Source organism: Callithrix jacchus, chromosome 5 (assembly GCF_049354715.1).
Source record: "Callithrix jacchus isolate 240 chromosome 5, calJac240_pri, whole genome shotgun sequence".
NCBI lineage: Eukaryota > Metazoa > Chordata > Mammalia > Primates > Cebidae > Callithrix > Callithrix jacchus.
Genome location: NC_133506.1, coordinates 151,711,347 through 151,726,322, shown reverse-complemented (window position 1 = coordinate 151,726,322; position 14,976 = coordinate 151,711,347). Strand labels below are relative to the sequence as shown.

Here is a 14,976-nt window from a genome sequence, read left to right as displayed (position 1 = left end):
GCTATTTTTTGTAGACAGGGTTTTGCCACATTGCCTGCGCTGGTCTGAAACTCCTGTACTTGATCGATCCATCTACCCCAGCCTGCCAAAAACGCCAGGATTACAGGTGTGAGCCAGTGTGCCCAGCCCAGAGTATACATCTTCTACTTCTTTTATTAAATTTGCTTCTAATAACTTTATTCTTTGCTAATGTACAGAAATACAATTGATTTTTATATGTTGATCTCAGATGTTGAGATTTGCTGAACTAGTTTGTTTGCTTATTTTTGAAATGGAGTCTTGCTCTGTCACCCAGGCTGGAGTGCAGTACCACAGTCTCAGCTCACTGCAACCTCCACCGCCTGGGTTTAAGTGATTCTCCTGCCTCAGCCTCCCAAGTAGCTGGGACTACAGGCACGTGCCACCACACCCGACTAATTTTTTGCATTTTAATTAGAGATGGGGTTTCACCATGTTAGCCAGGATGGTCTCCATATCCTGACCTCATGATCTGCCTACCTCAGCCTCCCAAAGTGCTGGGATTATAGGCAGGAGCCACTGTGCCCAGCCAGTTTATTATTTTTAATAGTTCTTAATTACATTCCTATGAATTTTCTATGTATAAGATCCTGTTATCTACAAACAGACATGTTTTACTTTTTTCTTTCCAATTTGTATTTTAGAATTTCTTTTTCTTGCCTAATCGCCTCTGGTATAATGTTTAATAGAAATGGTGAGTGTACATTCTTGTCTTTTTTTATGATCTTCAGGGTGATATATTTAGCCTTTCACCATTGAGTATCATGAATGTGGGGTTTTTGTACACGTTTTTATGTTGTTGTTTTAGACAGAGTTTCGCTGTTGTTGCCCAGGCCAGAGTGCAGTGGCGGGGCCTCAAGTCACTGCAACCTCTGCTTTCTGGTTTTAAGCAATTCTCCTGCTTCAGCCTCCTAAATAGGTAGGATTACAGGCACCCGCCACCACACCCAGCTAAGTTTTGTATTTCCAGACTGGTCTTGAGTTCCTGACCTCGTGATCCACCCACTTTGGCCTCCCAAAGTTCTGGGATTACAGAGGTGAGCCACTGCACCTGACATGTTTTATATCAGATTAAGGAGCTTTGTTTCTATTCGTAGTTTATTTTATTTTTGAGATGACATCTCTGTTACCCAGGCTGGAGTGCAGTGGATGAAATCGGCTCACTGCAACCTCTGCCTCCCAGGCTCAAGCAACACTTCCTCCTCAGCCTCCTGAGTGGCTGGGACTGTAGTCCTACACCACCACACTCAACTAATGTTTTAATATTTTTGTAGGTCTCGCTATATTGCCCAGGCTGGTCTTCAACTCCTAGGCTCAACTGATCTCTCACCCAGGCCTCCCAAAGTGCTGGGATTACAGGTGTGAGCCACTGTGCCCAGCTCTTAGTTTTCTTCTTGTTTCTAGTTTAAGGGTTTCTGTCATGAAAGAATGCTGGATTTTGCCCAAGTTTTTTCTGCACCTTTGGAGATGATGTGGTTTTTATCCTTTATTCTACTGATATGGTTTATTACAGTATTTGAGTTTTGGATGTTAAACTAACCTTGCTTTCTTGAGGTAACATCACATTTGGTCATGGAGTTTAATCATTTTTTTATGTTGCTAGATTTGGTCTGCATGATATTTTTGGTTTTGATATCAAAGTGATACTGGCCTCGTAGGCTACACTGGGAAGTATTCCTTCCTCTTCTATTTTTAGAAGTGTTTCTGAAGTATTGATATTAATTCTTCTTTAAATGTTTGATAGCATTCACCAATGAAGCCATCTGGACCTGGGCTTTTATTGTGTGTGTGTAGTTCTGAAATCTCTTAATATCTAGTTTATCTCTGGGAGGAGAGCACATGGACAAGATAAGAAAAAAAAACCAAAATCTAGTTTACCTCCTTTTCCAACTGTTCTTCATTTACTTCAGGAACTCTTCTGATTTCCTTTTTGTGTGGGTAAAAAAATAAATGATTTTAATCTTATTTGACAAGAATAATAATCATGTTATACAATTTTCAATAACAAAATAACAAGAAAGGTGAGAATAAAGGAAGGAAAGAAAACAAACCACATATTTTAGTGAAATTTTTTGTAGTTAGCCTGTGACTATAATACAATTATTTTGTAGCAGTGTACCAATATGTCAGTTTGCACAGCCATGTAGAAAACAACTATTTTGTAAGTTGAAAATTTTCTGCATTCTAAGTATTCTTTATAAATGCTACGTTTCCTATGCTTTTAATTTTATGGCTAAAGACTATTATATTGTGGCAATAATTTAGTTATGAGGTTATCTAAGTAGAAATAATCCAACATATTCTAACAGTATTTCATATATTTAAGATGAAGGTAAGACTGTATTTTCTAGCTATTTTTTAAAAAAGAATTATGGCGGGGCATGGTGGCTCATGCCTGTAATACCAGCAATTTGGGAAGCAGAGGCAGGCGGATCACTTGAGGTCAGGAGTTCAAGAACAGCCTGGCCAACATGGTGAAACCCCATCTCTACCAAAAGTACAAAAATTATCCAGTTGTGGTGGCACCTGCTGGTAATCCCAGCTACTCAGGAGGCTGAGGCAGGAGGATCCCTTGAACCTGGGAGGCAAAGGTTGCAGTGAGCTGAGATCATACCATTGCACTCCAGCCTGGGCAACAAGAGCAGGACTGTGTCTGAAAAAAAAGAAAAAACCAAAAAACTACCTTAGATCCATTTTTAGGAAGAAAATTACTTTATTAAAGATGAAAAACTTTTAGCTACATTTTTTCAAGTTACGTATTTGCAGGTAAGTGCAACTTATAGCACATCAGACTGGTTTTTCTTAGTCTATTCTATTCTATTCTATTCTATTCTATTCTATTTATTTATTTTTTGAGACAGGGTCTCACTTTATCACCCAGCTTCCAGTGCAGTGACATGATCTCAGTTCACTGCAGCCTTGACCTCTAAGACTCAAGCAATCCTCCTACCTCAGCTCACCTCCTACCTACCACCACCACCACCCCCCCCCCCAGTAACTAGGACTATAGATGTGTACCACCACACCTGACTAATGTTTGTATTTTTTGTAGAGATGGGATTCTGCCATAATGCCCAGGCTGGTCTCAAACTCCTAGCCTCAAGCAATCCTTTTGCCTTGGCCTCCCAAAGTGCTGGGATTATGTAAGATGTGAACCACTGGGCCTGGCCCGGACTGATTTTTCTTTTCTTTTTTGAGATGGAGGTTAGCTCTTGTTGTCCAGGCTGGAGTGCAGTGGCACAATCTAGGCTCACTGCAACCTCTGCCTCCCAGGTTCAAGCGATTCTCCTGCCTCAGCCTCCCAAGTAGCTGAGACAACATTTTGTAGAATTTTTTATGTTATTTCAACTGTTAAGAATGTTTAGGTGTTTTAGCTATACAATTAAAATTTCTCTTACACTATTTTCATATGACAAAATTACCTTTTGGATTGAATGCTGGTATTTGGTTCTACCTGCTACTAGTTTGTATTTCAAACTAACACATACTTATTCAGACTTTTTAAATTCTAGTGTGTCCTAAATTTTCTGTCTATGGAATTTTCATCCAATTATTTCACTAATGTGGTAAACTTAATCATTGGTATCCGAAGCAGTAGCCATCGTATTTGGTCCATTCGTTCACTTACAGCCCAGCACTAATGTTTATTAGTCAAATCAAATCTTATCTTGGGAAACCCTCTTCTTACACTTGGCCAGAGGCTACAATTCACAACTAGTATTTTCACAAATGTGTTCAACTTAAGAGAAGTACTGTGGGAAAATGTAGATGGGCAAAGCAAATCTATCAGGGTGACTGGAAGACTTTAAGTCAAGATCATATGTTGCAAATAAGGGCAGAAAAATGCCATCTGATTTTCAAAAAAGGAAAAAAAAATGCAGGTAGCCTTTGATGAACAGACTATTTCTCTTCAACCTATTTTAACCTCTATATTCTTATTTAAAATTTCCTCGTTAAAGCTATTAAGGTAAGCTTCAGAATATTTCCTGCTATAACTACTCAGTAAGACTAGTGTATACAAATACAATTGATTTTTGTAGGCTGTACATCACTAAATTTCAGACACATCTTGGCATCCAGACTAACACACAGTAAAGGACAGGAATGTGGCAGATGATCTTTATTTATACTTACTATACGGTGGTAGAGTAGGAATGGTAATAGCATCTCATGCGTACTTTAAAAATTAATTTCTAAAATAATAATTTAGTAATTTTATGCTACAGTTTTTTTTTTGGCCATTACATAATACATTTACAAGATGGGAATGATACTACCAGGCTCACTTTCAGGAGTTGTGTATGTCTTAGTCTAAAAAAAAAACCAATATAAAATTAACTGGGTGTGGTGGTACATGCCTGTAATCCCAGCACTTTGGGAGGCTGAGGTGGGAGGATCACTTGAGGTCAGGAGTTTGAGACCAGCCTGGCCAACATGGTGAAAACACATCTTGGCTGGGCGCTGTGGCTCACGCCTATAATCCCAGCACTTTGGGAGGCTGAGGCGGGTGGATCACGAGGTCAAGAGATCGAGACCATCCTGATCAATGAGGTGAAACCCCGTCTCTACTAAAAATACAAAAAAATTAGCTGGGCATGGTGGTTCGTGCCTGTAGCCCCAGCTACTCAGGAGGCTGAGGCCGGAGAATTGCTTGAACCCAGAAGGCGGAGGTTGCGGTGAGTCGAGATCGTGCCATTGCACTCCAGCCTGGGTAACAAGAGCGAAACTCTGTCTCACTGGAGTGTCATTGCACTCCAGTCTGGGTAACCACAGCGAAACTCCATCTCAAAAAAAAAAAAAGGGCCAGGTGCGGTGGCTCAAGCCTGTAATCCCAGCACTTTGGGAGGCCGAGGCGGGTGGATCACAAGGTTAAGAGATCGAGACCATACTGGCCAACATGGTGAAACCCCGTCTCTACTAAAAATACAAAAAAAAAAAAAAAAATTAGTTGGGCATGGTGGCATGTGCCTGTAATCCAGCTACTCAGGAGGCTGAGGCAGGAGAATTGCCTGAACCCAGGAGGTGGAGATTGCAGTGAGCCCAGATCACGCCATTGCACTCCAGCCTGGGTAACAAGAGTGAAACTCCGTCTCAAAAAAAAAAAAAAAAAAGAAAGAAAACACATCTTTACCAAAAATACAACAACAACAAAAATAAAAATTAGCTGGGCATGTAGTCCCAGCTCCTTAGGAGGCTGAAGTGGGAGGATCACTTGAACCCAGGAGGTAGAGGTTGCAGTGAGCTGAGATGGCACTACTGCACTCCAGCCTGGGTGACAAAGTGAGATTCTATCTTAAACAAGTGTGATTACAAATAATTTAATTATAATCACACTCGATATGTAAACCCCGCTATAACCATTCATTGTATACAATCAGCTAAGATAAATATATTGTGTCATCTTAAGTATAATAACAACCTGATAAAACAACCAAACCTATGTATAAAAATTTATTCAACAGATCACTATTGATCACCCATGATGAATCGGGCATTGGCTAGGATCCTGGAGGGTATTGCTTAAGTTTTATATATTTTTTATTGACATTTACATGCAATATTTAAGACATACAAAACAGCATAAGCTAACAGTGCTCATTTATTTGTAGGCCAGCTACAAATATAGTTGAAAGCCTCCATGTACCATATACCTGGGAAGATACAAGCAACAGAGCTCTGAAGGTTTAAATTATATATAGTTACACAAATATACATATATATTTAGGTTTTGAATTGTAGAATACTATAAAATTTATTACACAGAAAAATATGACAGGGTCACCATCTGCATTGAGATATGAAGTTCCAGAAACTGGACTAGACTGAGTCAAGTACTTACAGAATAAGAGTTTGAATAATAGTCAAGAAGGAAAACTAAATGAAAACCAGGAACATTGGCCCTGAATATAAGATTTGAGATGTGAATTAAAGCCATGATGTTATGAGCCAGAACCAGAGGGATACCCCTTTTGTGGATCATGGACTCCTTTCAGAACCCAATGAAATAGTTCCCCTGCCTGTAAACAGTCCTTGTAATAACAAGGACTCTTAACCTGAAACGTATACATACTATTCAATCTGGAGGAGTTCAAAGATCCTCTAAGTCTTGGATGTCTGTAGGTGAATACTGACAGTCATTTTGGGGTGGAGAGAAAGTGATTTGAGTTAGAGACTAAGTAACGCGAATGAGTCTGAGACTTCTTTATAAGATGAAAGTAGGATGATGGTGTCAATCAGTGAGCTTCAGACTAGTCCACAGAAGAGTTTAGGAGCCACTGTAGGCAGATAGTGGGAAGCTGTGTAAGTGGAGCTTTGACTATGCTCTCTCTTCAGCCAGAAAACTTCCCTCCATTTTCACTTGTGTATGTATGTGGATTCCATTTAAAATTTTGATTAATAGATGTATTTTAATCCTAAAGATATTTACAGAACTTTTAAAGGCAGAACACAATCTAAAAAATGCAATCTTTTTTTTTTTTTTTTTTTTTTTTTTTTTTTTTTGTGATACAGAGTCTTACTCTGTTGCTGAGGCTGGAGTGCAGTGTTGTGATCTAAACTCACTGCAACCTTTGCCTCCCAGGTTCAAGCGATTCTCCTCCCTCAGCCTCCTGAGTAGATGGGGTTAAAGGCATGTACCATCATGCCCAGCTAATTTTGGTATTTTTAGTAAAGAAGGAGTTTCACCATATTGGCCAGGCTGGTCTTGAGTGATCTGGCCTCAAGTGATCTGCCACCTCAGCCTCCCAAACTGCTGGGACTACAGGCGTGAGTCACCATGTATGGCCTAAAAAGTGCAGTCTTTAGGTTCAGAAAACCTTTTTGAGTTCTATTAACTATATGGTCTTGGAGAAATCATACTCTGTGAGTTCTTCAGTCTATAAAATGAAAATAATATTACCATAGTTGTGAATTTGGACAAGATCATGTTTATAAAAGCACTTTGAAAGTTGTGAAGCACAATCTAAATGTTATTTCCATTTTCAGGTGTGTCTGAAGAAATATCAAATGTTTCCTAGTAAGAGAGCAACTCAGGTGCGATGGAAACTCCAAGTAATGAGGCAATGGATCTAGCATCTGACTTTCAAAGATTAAAACTGTATATAAAAAAAAGTCTCTTTATTATTGAAGAGACTTTAAATATGGTGCCATCCAACTAACTAGTAAGTGCTTGAATTCTCACTAAAATTACCTGTCAAGTGGACTTTTAATCTGGACTCTTTATCTGACATTACTTTCTTTTTGCCTGAATTTCACTCTTTACGATTGCTTTAAATGAGGTAATCCAGGTCAAATCTCTGTTTCTGTTTCTTTGAAAATAAATATATTTATTTTTCTCCCCTCCATGAACGATATTTTCACTAGATAGAGAACAGTAGGTTGACAGTTCTTTTCTCTCATTACAGTGAAATTATGATTCCACTGTCTTCTTCCTCTGTTGTTACTGGTAACTAGAACTCTCATTGTTATTCCTGTGAAGATAGCCTGTCATTTTCTGTCTGATTTTAAGGTCTTCCCTTTGGCTTTAATGTTTTGAAGTATCATTATAAGATGTCTAGGTGAGGATTTTTTTTGTGTGTGTATTTATCCTATTTTGGATTTGTTGGGTTTTGTTTTTTTTTTTAATCTGTGGGATGGTATATTTCATTAGTTTTGGAAATTTATCAATGATAAATCTCTTTAAACATCAGCTCCTATTTTCCCCTCTCTCCCTCTCAGGCTGTGTCTCTGTCTCTCTCTCCATCTCTCCCGGCAACTTCCCTTCTCCTGAGACTCCGATTGTATGTATGTTGATCTTCTCATTCTCTCTTCTGTCTCTTAACCTTCATATTTTTCATCATTTTATTTCTTATTGCTGCTTTCTGGATATTTTCTGCAGATGTCTTTTTCCATTTAGTAATTCTTTCATTAGATGTCCTTAACTCATGACCTTGTTTGTTGACAAGGTTTTTAATTTCAGTAATTAATATTTTTTCATATTTATACATTTTGGGGATACTTTTTCCTTCTTTTTTTCATTTTACTTCTGAAGAAAAAACAAAATTTCATTGTTTTAATAATGACTTCAAGATATGAAAACATTGATAACTGGATTTCCTTCACATATTTATCTTTGCATGTAGAGAACATATGGCTTATGTTACTTTTTCAATAATATCATAACATTCTTTTTTTCTGAGACAAAGTTTTGCTCTTGTTGCCCAGGCTGAAGTGGAGTGGCATGATCTAGGCTTACTGCAACCTTCACCTCCTGGGTTTAAGTGATTCTCCTGCCTCAGCCACCCGAGTAGCTGGGATTACAGGCACCCACTACCACGCCTGGCTAAATTTATTTTTTATATTTATTTATTTATATTTTTGAGATGGAATCTCACTCTGTTGCTTAGGCTGGAGTGCAATGGCATGATCTCTTCTCACTGCAATCTCTGCCTCCCAGTTTCAAGAGATTCTCATGCTTCAGCCTCTCGAATAGTTGGGATTACAGGTGCCCACCACCATGCCTGACTAATTTTTATATTTTTAGAAGAGACGGGGTTTTGCCATGTTGGCCAGGCTTGTCTCAAACTCCTGACCTCAAGTGATCTGCCTTCCTTGGCCTCCCAAAGTGCTGGGATTACAGGCTTGAGCCACTGGCCCGGCCCTCTTTTTTGTATTTTTAGTAGAGATGGGATTTCACCGTGTTGGCCAGGTTGGTCTCAAACTCCTGACCTCAGGTGATCCACCAGCCTCAGCCTCCCAAAGGGCTGAGATTACAGGTGAGCCACTGTGCCCAGCCAGTAATGTCATGACATTTTTCTACTCTTTGAATTCTGCCTTGTACAGTTGTACTTGCATTTTTGTAACCACCAATTTTATTCTTTTTCAGTTAAATCTCTATATGCAACACAGAGTTCTGAGACTTGTGGCAAAATAGTCCAGATGGGTTAATGTCTCCTACACAAATAGAGAATCTTCTGAAAGTTTCTCATAAATCACTGTATTAACCCCTTTGCAGTAGAGCTGAAGCCATCCCATAGGTGTCCAGACAATTACAGACATCCTTTTTCTATTACTAGAGAACTCCAGGACACTCAAAAGTATTTTTCTCCCATAGCTTCTATGTGACAGAGTATGATGTTCTTGTACAAAGAACAAACCATGTTCTTTCGCTCCTTTCACTACAGCTGCTTTTACTTGGGAGGAATCCTGGTAGATGGTATTATTTCCACCTCTCTCAGAAATAACAGTGTGGCACACAGATAACAGGGTAAGAAATTGCATTACATAGTCTTTTGTGGGATGGCCACTCTCAAAGTTCTCCAGTAATCTGGGGTCATCAAATTCACAGGACTCTGGGATAGAAGGTGTCTGACCATAAATTACATCTGCAATGATACACTTCTTAAATGTCAGAATATTCCCATTTTATTAGAAAATAGATGTTTTACCTGCCCAAGGACTTCATTGAGATTGAATGTTCTGGCCATGGCATAGACATTATTTACTTTATAATGAATATCTTCATCCCAGTGTATAAACTGGGCCTGAATATATTTTGCAATTTCCCCATAGAGACTGGCAGACTAATGGGTATGAGGTTCTGGTACAAGATGATGAACACTAGTATGTCAAACAATGACTTGGGAGCTGGAATCAAGGACATGACCAAGAGCAGCAGGAACAAAAGGGAGACCTGCACATTGGTCACTTTCTCAACCTTTGATCTCTTAAGAGGTGATTTGACAGAATTCTGCGTGAATTTTGTTTCAGATTCAGTGTAAACAACTATGCCAATAATCCACTGAGTATTTCTCAGCTGTGTACCTCTTAACAAGACCTGGTCAGGCTCAATTGGAACAGGGCTTTTCTCACTTAGGCTCAAGCTTCCAGCAAAGCTATTGAAATTACGATTAGGTCTATTTTTCCAGATAGGCTTAACAATTAGTTTTCTGACTGCATTCAACCTGTTTCTGGCAAAGGCTGCCATAGCTTTAGATTTGTCTCTCCATCCAGATTAGGTGTTGCTATATAGTACATCAACTGAGGTTCATGGGAAGACATCAGGACTATGTCCAAAGCAAGGAACTCCCAGTTTGAGGCCTTCACAATGGCACCCACATTCACCTCTTTCCACTTAATTATGTGCCATGAATCCTGTCTTAACACTTTTGTGTTCTTTGTATTAACTATTTTGTCTGCCATATGTCATTTAGAATCTTCTCGGGCCAGGCGCGGTGGCTCACGCCTGTAATCCCAGCACTTTGGGAGGCCGAAGCTGGTGGATCACGAGGTCAAGAGATCAAGACCATCCTGGTCAACATGGTGAAACCCCGTCTCTACTAAAGATACAAAAAAGTAGCTGGGCACGGTGGTGTGTGCCTGTAATCCCAGCTACTCAGGAGGCTGAGGCAGGAGAATTGCCAGAACCCAGGAGGCGGAGGTTGCAGTGAGCCGAGGTCACGCCATTGCACTCCAGCCTGGGTAACAACAGCAAAACTCCACCTCAAAAAAAAAAAAAAAAAAGAATTTTCTGTAACCTCTTTGATGCCTGAAATCATAGGCAGGAGAGTTGTATATATTCCTGTTGGAGACGCATCTGGAATTTGCTGCAATACAGTAATGAACAGGAAAGCATTGGCAGCTTTCTTAAACTGCAGATACAAAAGCCAGGGAAAAATGACTACACGCTGTACTTGGCTGTGCTGATGAAGTTTTTGTAGAAAATAGTTCTTAAGGGGGTCGTTAACATAAATGGTGCAGCCTTTTGGCCCTTCTAAGCCTTGCATAGTTCATAGGCAGTATATCCTTTCCTCCATCTTCTGACTGCCCAAGGAGAAATGAGTAGATAGATCTCAGACTGCTCAGCTGGCATATGATAGTGGCAAGAGTACTATTCGTTACATATTCAAGTTCACTGGCAATCCCTTCAGGCAGAGCTCCGCTGCACAAGTGCTGGGGCTCAATGTTCCTCTCCACTAAAGGGATGGCTCACAATCATATAATTATTGACCATGGGTTGCAGAAATTTCCCTCAAGTAGGTTACCGCTTTGGCTCAGTTATCATTAGTAGTAACAGCAATCAAAACTAAAATGGTCTGTGGTCCTGCCGCTACCGCTGCCGCTGGGGCTGCACTTGAGCTCCACGGTCCTGCCGCACCCACCTCACACCACACTGCCGGGGTACTTTTTCAAATGTATTTAGTTATTATTTAGAGTTTCTTATTCCCTACAGTCAGTTTAGATGTATCTTTATAAATAGTGAATGTGGTTATTTCACATGCTGTATATCCACAGTCCTTGAGGTCTGCTTTTGCTCTTCCTTGTTCATAGTAATATATTTCTGATGTATTCAGTTATTTTTTACTATGGGCTACTTATTGTAATTGGATCTTATTTGTATTAGTATTTTTGTGCACTTGGATAAAAATAGATTTCTCCAGTAAGGATTATATTTACTTCTCCCAGGTACCTGGCAGCAATACCAGCCTGAGATCATTCTTAAATTACTGGTCTGCAGTTTTCTAGACTATCCAGAAAGCAGCTTGTGAGGGATGGGTTGTGGTTCCAGATCCTTGGATGTGTTGTTCTCTACCCCAATCCACTCAGCATCAGAATTCCACATAATTCATTTTTCCTTGAAGTTTGGGTTGGAGGTTAGAGATAAGTTTCTGTTCACTCTAAGACAAAAGCAAAGAAGCCCTTTGAGATCTCAGCTTTATTAGAAAGGGAATTCTTATTGGTCTGCTCCCTTACCCTGCTACTTGTGCCCACAAAAAGCCCTAAGTCTACAAAAACCTCAAAGATCCAGTTTATCGGGTTTATCAAATGTTTTCAAAGGCAGCTGAGGGCAGCTGACCTTTCTGGATTCCTGCCTTCAGGAATCCTGGGGATTCTGTAATTTTTCAGAAACTTTTTTAAATTAGTGCATTTAAAAAAGATTTTGAAAAAATGCTTAATCCAGGATTTAGTTGTTTGATCCTGTTACCTACTTACCGTAATCCTAGAAATGTAATTCTCCTCGATACCATTTTAAGGTATCCAGATAAACAAAATTGCATGAAATATTTCACCTCTAACAAGATATATCACGCCTTTTGTGTGAGAGATCCTTGTTGTATCTTTCCTGCCCTTTGTCTCCCTTTGCTGTATTTTTCTTAACTGCCTTCAACTTACTGTCGTTGTAGCATATGTGCCTTCATAATGATATAGAAGTTAAGAAATTACTTAGGCAGATAGTAGGGGTATGGGACTCCTTGGTAAGGCTTTTCTTTTTCATGAAGAGCAGCCCCAAATTATTTTCTAACGAAGAGCAGCCCATAAAATCAAGCTGCAAACATAGATACTGGCAGTTGTTTCAATCATGTTCAAGATGGAGGCTTCACCTTCTCTTCTCTTTGTCAGCCATGTGGACAGAAAGAGGCAGACAAGGTGGCACTGATCAACTGGTATGCCTATTTGCATGATAAGATTAGGGTGGGGAGGTTAGCCTTCCCCACACACTATGTAGACGTGATACCTGATCAAACCAATCTATAAGCCCCATGTAAATCAGACACCACCTCCTCAAACTGGAGTATAAAACTTGGCACATTTGTGCCAGCCAGTCTTTTTTTCTATTCGGATACCCTCTCTTGGACAACCCACTTTCTTAGCATGAGGAAGCTTTTTCTCTTTCTCTCTTTTTCTGTTTAACTTTCTGCTCCTAAACCCACTTGTCGTGTGTGTCTGTATTCTGAATTTTTTCTCAACCTTGACCAAAAATCAGGGTATATACCCCAAACAATGGAGCTGTTTCAGAAAGCCACCATAAATCATTTCTTGATTAAGTGAGTATGCAGATAAATAATTTCTTTTCAATCTACATTTGCTCTGACCTGGGCAAGAACAGACTGAGGGCAATTATCTATAGTGCTGATTCTCAACACTTTAAAATATGAAAATGCTTTGAAATGACAAATTTTAATAGTTTCTGCATGGTGACAGTATAATTTTAGCATCCATTGATGAAAAATATATAATAATAGAATGCTAAGTGACACTTTTTAATTAATCATAACCTCATCTATATAGATATGTATAATATTAACACAGGTATATGTTGCAGGTATTCAGTCTTTAGACATTTTTGATGCACATATGGATGCACAGATCATGTAAAATACTCCATTGTCAGGGGCCCATGGGAAGAAGATACTCTTTCAGATCCTCCTTTAAATGCTACTTATGATTATATTAACATTTTGTTAGCCATGTGATTTTTTTCTTATCAAAGTAAATATAACACCCCAGCTCTTTATCACATGGTCTATGGCTAAATCACATTTAAATTTTAGTTGGGGGGCTGTAGTGGAGTCTCACTCTGTTGCCCAGGCTGGAGTGCAGTGGCGCCATCTTGGCTTACTGCAACCTCCGCCCCCACGAGATTCAAGCGATTCTCCTGCCTCAGCCTCCCAAGTACCTGGGATTATAAACGCATGCCACCATGTACGTCTAATTGTGTGTGTGTGTGTGTGTGTGTGTGTGTGTATGCGTGTGTGTTTATTTAGTAGAGATGAGATTTCACCATGTCGGCCAGACTGATCGCAAACTCCTGACCTCAGGTGATCCAAAGTGCTGGGATTACAGGTGTGATCTACTGTGACAGGCCACTGAATCACATTTCTATCATATGTATTTGTATAATAGACCATGACATTTTGTGCATTTGTTTGAATTTTTCCAACATTTTATTAAGGAAAATTTGATATGTAAAGAAAAGTTAAGATATATAATATAATAATAATAATAATAAACTATATATACCTTCTACCTACATTCAAAATCCTTAACATTTTGCCATATATGCTTTATAGATATACGTACATATGAAGATATGTATATATATATATATATATGTATATATATGTTTACACATTTATTTACTTGCAGAACTATTTGAAAATAAGTTGCAGTTATCATGACCTTTCACTCCTAAGTGAATGCATTCCTAAGAATAAAGGCATTTTCTTTCATAACCACAATACCCTTAGCATGCACAGGCAAATTAACAAAAATTCTGTAATAATTCAAATTTCTGCCATTGTCAGAAAACTATTTGTGGTAAGCAGAATAGTGCTTCCCCTTTACCCAAAAGTATCCATGTCTAAATATTAAGATTATCCCAGATTATCTGGTGGGCCCAATGTAATCACACAGGTCCTTAAAAGTGGATGATAGAGGCAGAAAAAGAATCAGAGGGAAATGTGACTATGGTAGAAAGGCACAGAGAGAGACAGTGTTGCTGGATTTGAAAATGGAAGAAGACAAGCCAAGGAATGTCAGTAGCCCCTGGAAAGGACACAGAAATGGATTCTCCCATATACCTTTCAGAAGGGAATGTATCTCTGCTGAAACCTTGATTTTAATCCAGTAAGACCTGTTTTGGACTTCTGACCTATAGAATTATAATAAGTTTGTATGACTTTCAGACACCAAAGTTGTGGTGACTTGTTACAGCAGAAATAGGAAATGAATACATTGTTTTTATAGCTTTTTTTTTTCTCCTCAAACTAGGATCCAGTCAATGTTCACACCTTGTGTTTTGTTGCTTGTTATCTTTGGTTGTTTTAAAAAATAAATTTGATAATATATTTGATTTAACCTAATATATCAAAATGTCATTTCAACCTATAATAAATATTTAATTTTTTTTTTTTTTTTGAGACGTATTCTCCTGTTTCTCAGGCTGGAGTGCAGTGGTGATATCTCAGCTCACAGCAACCTCTGACTCCCGGATTCAGGCGATTCTCCTGCCTCAGCCTTCTGAGTAGCTGGGAGTACAGGTGCCCGCTACCTTGCCTGGTTAATTTTTTGTGCTTTTAGTAGAGACCGGGTTTCACCATTTTGGCCAGCTTGGCTCAAACTTCTGACCTCAGCCTCCCAAAGTGCTGGGATTAGAGGTGTGAGCCACCGTGCCCGGACAATATTTAAAAAATTTTAATA

General features: G+C 39.1%; 1 protein-coding gene across 14 annotated transcripts in view; it reads left to right on the top strand.

Annotated features, from left to right (window-relative positions):
- Positions 1 to 14,976, top strand: part of N4BP2L2 (NEDD4 binding protein 2 like 2) — a 107,103-nt gene that overhangs the window by 54,922 nt on the left and 37,205 nt on the right. For 2 of the 14 annotated variants that reach the window (XR_013536207.1, XR_013536210.1), the window contains one exon: positions 7,003 to 7,178. The exons of 11 other annotated variants lie outside the window; for them this stretch is intronic. The gene's annotated coding sequence lies outside the window, so the exon portion shown is untranslated. Of the gene's footprint in view, positions 1 to 7,002; positions 7,179 to 9,179; positions 9,271 to 14,976 lie in introns of those variants that run through there. One more of the 14 variants, XR_013536208.1, reaches the window with a different exon arrangement.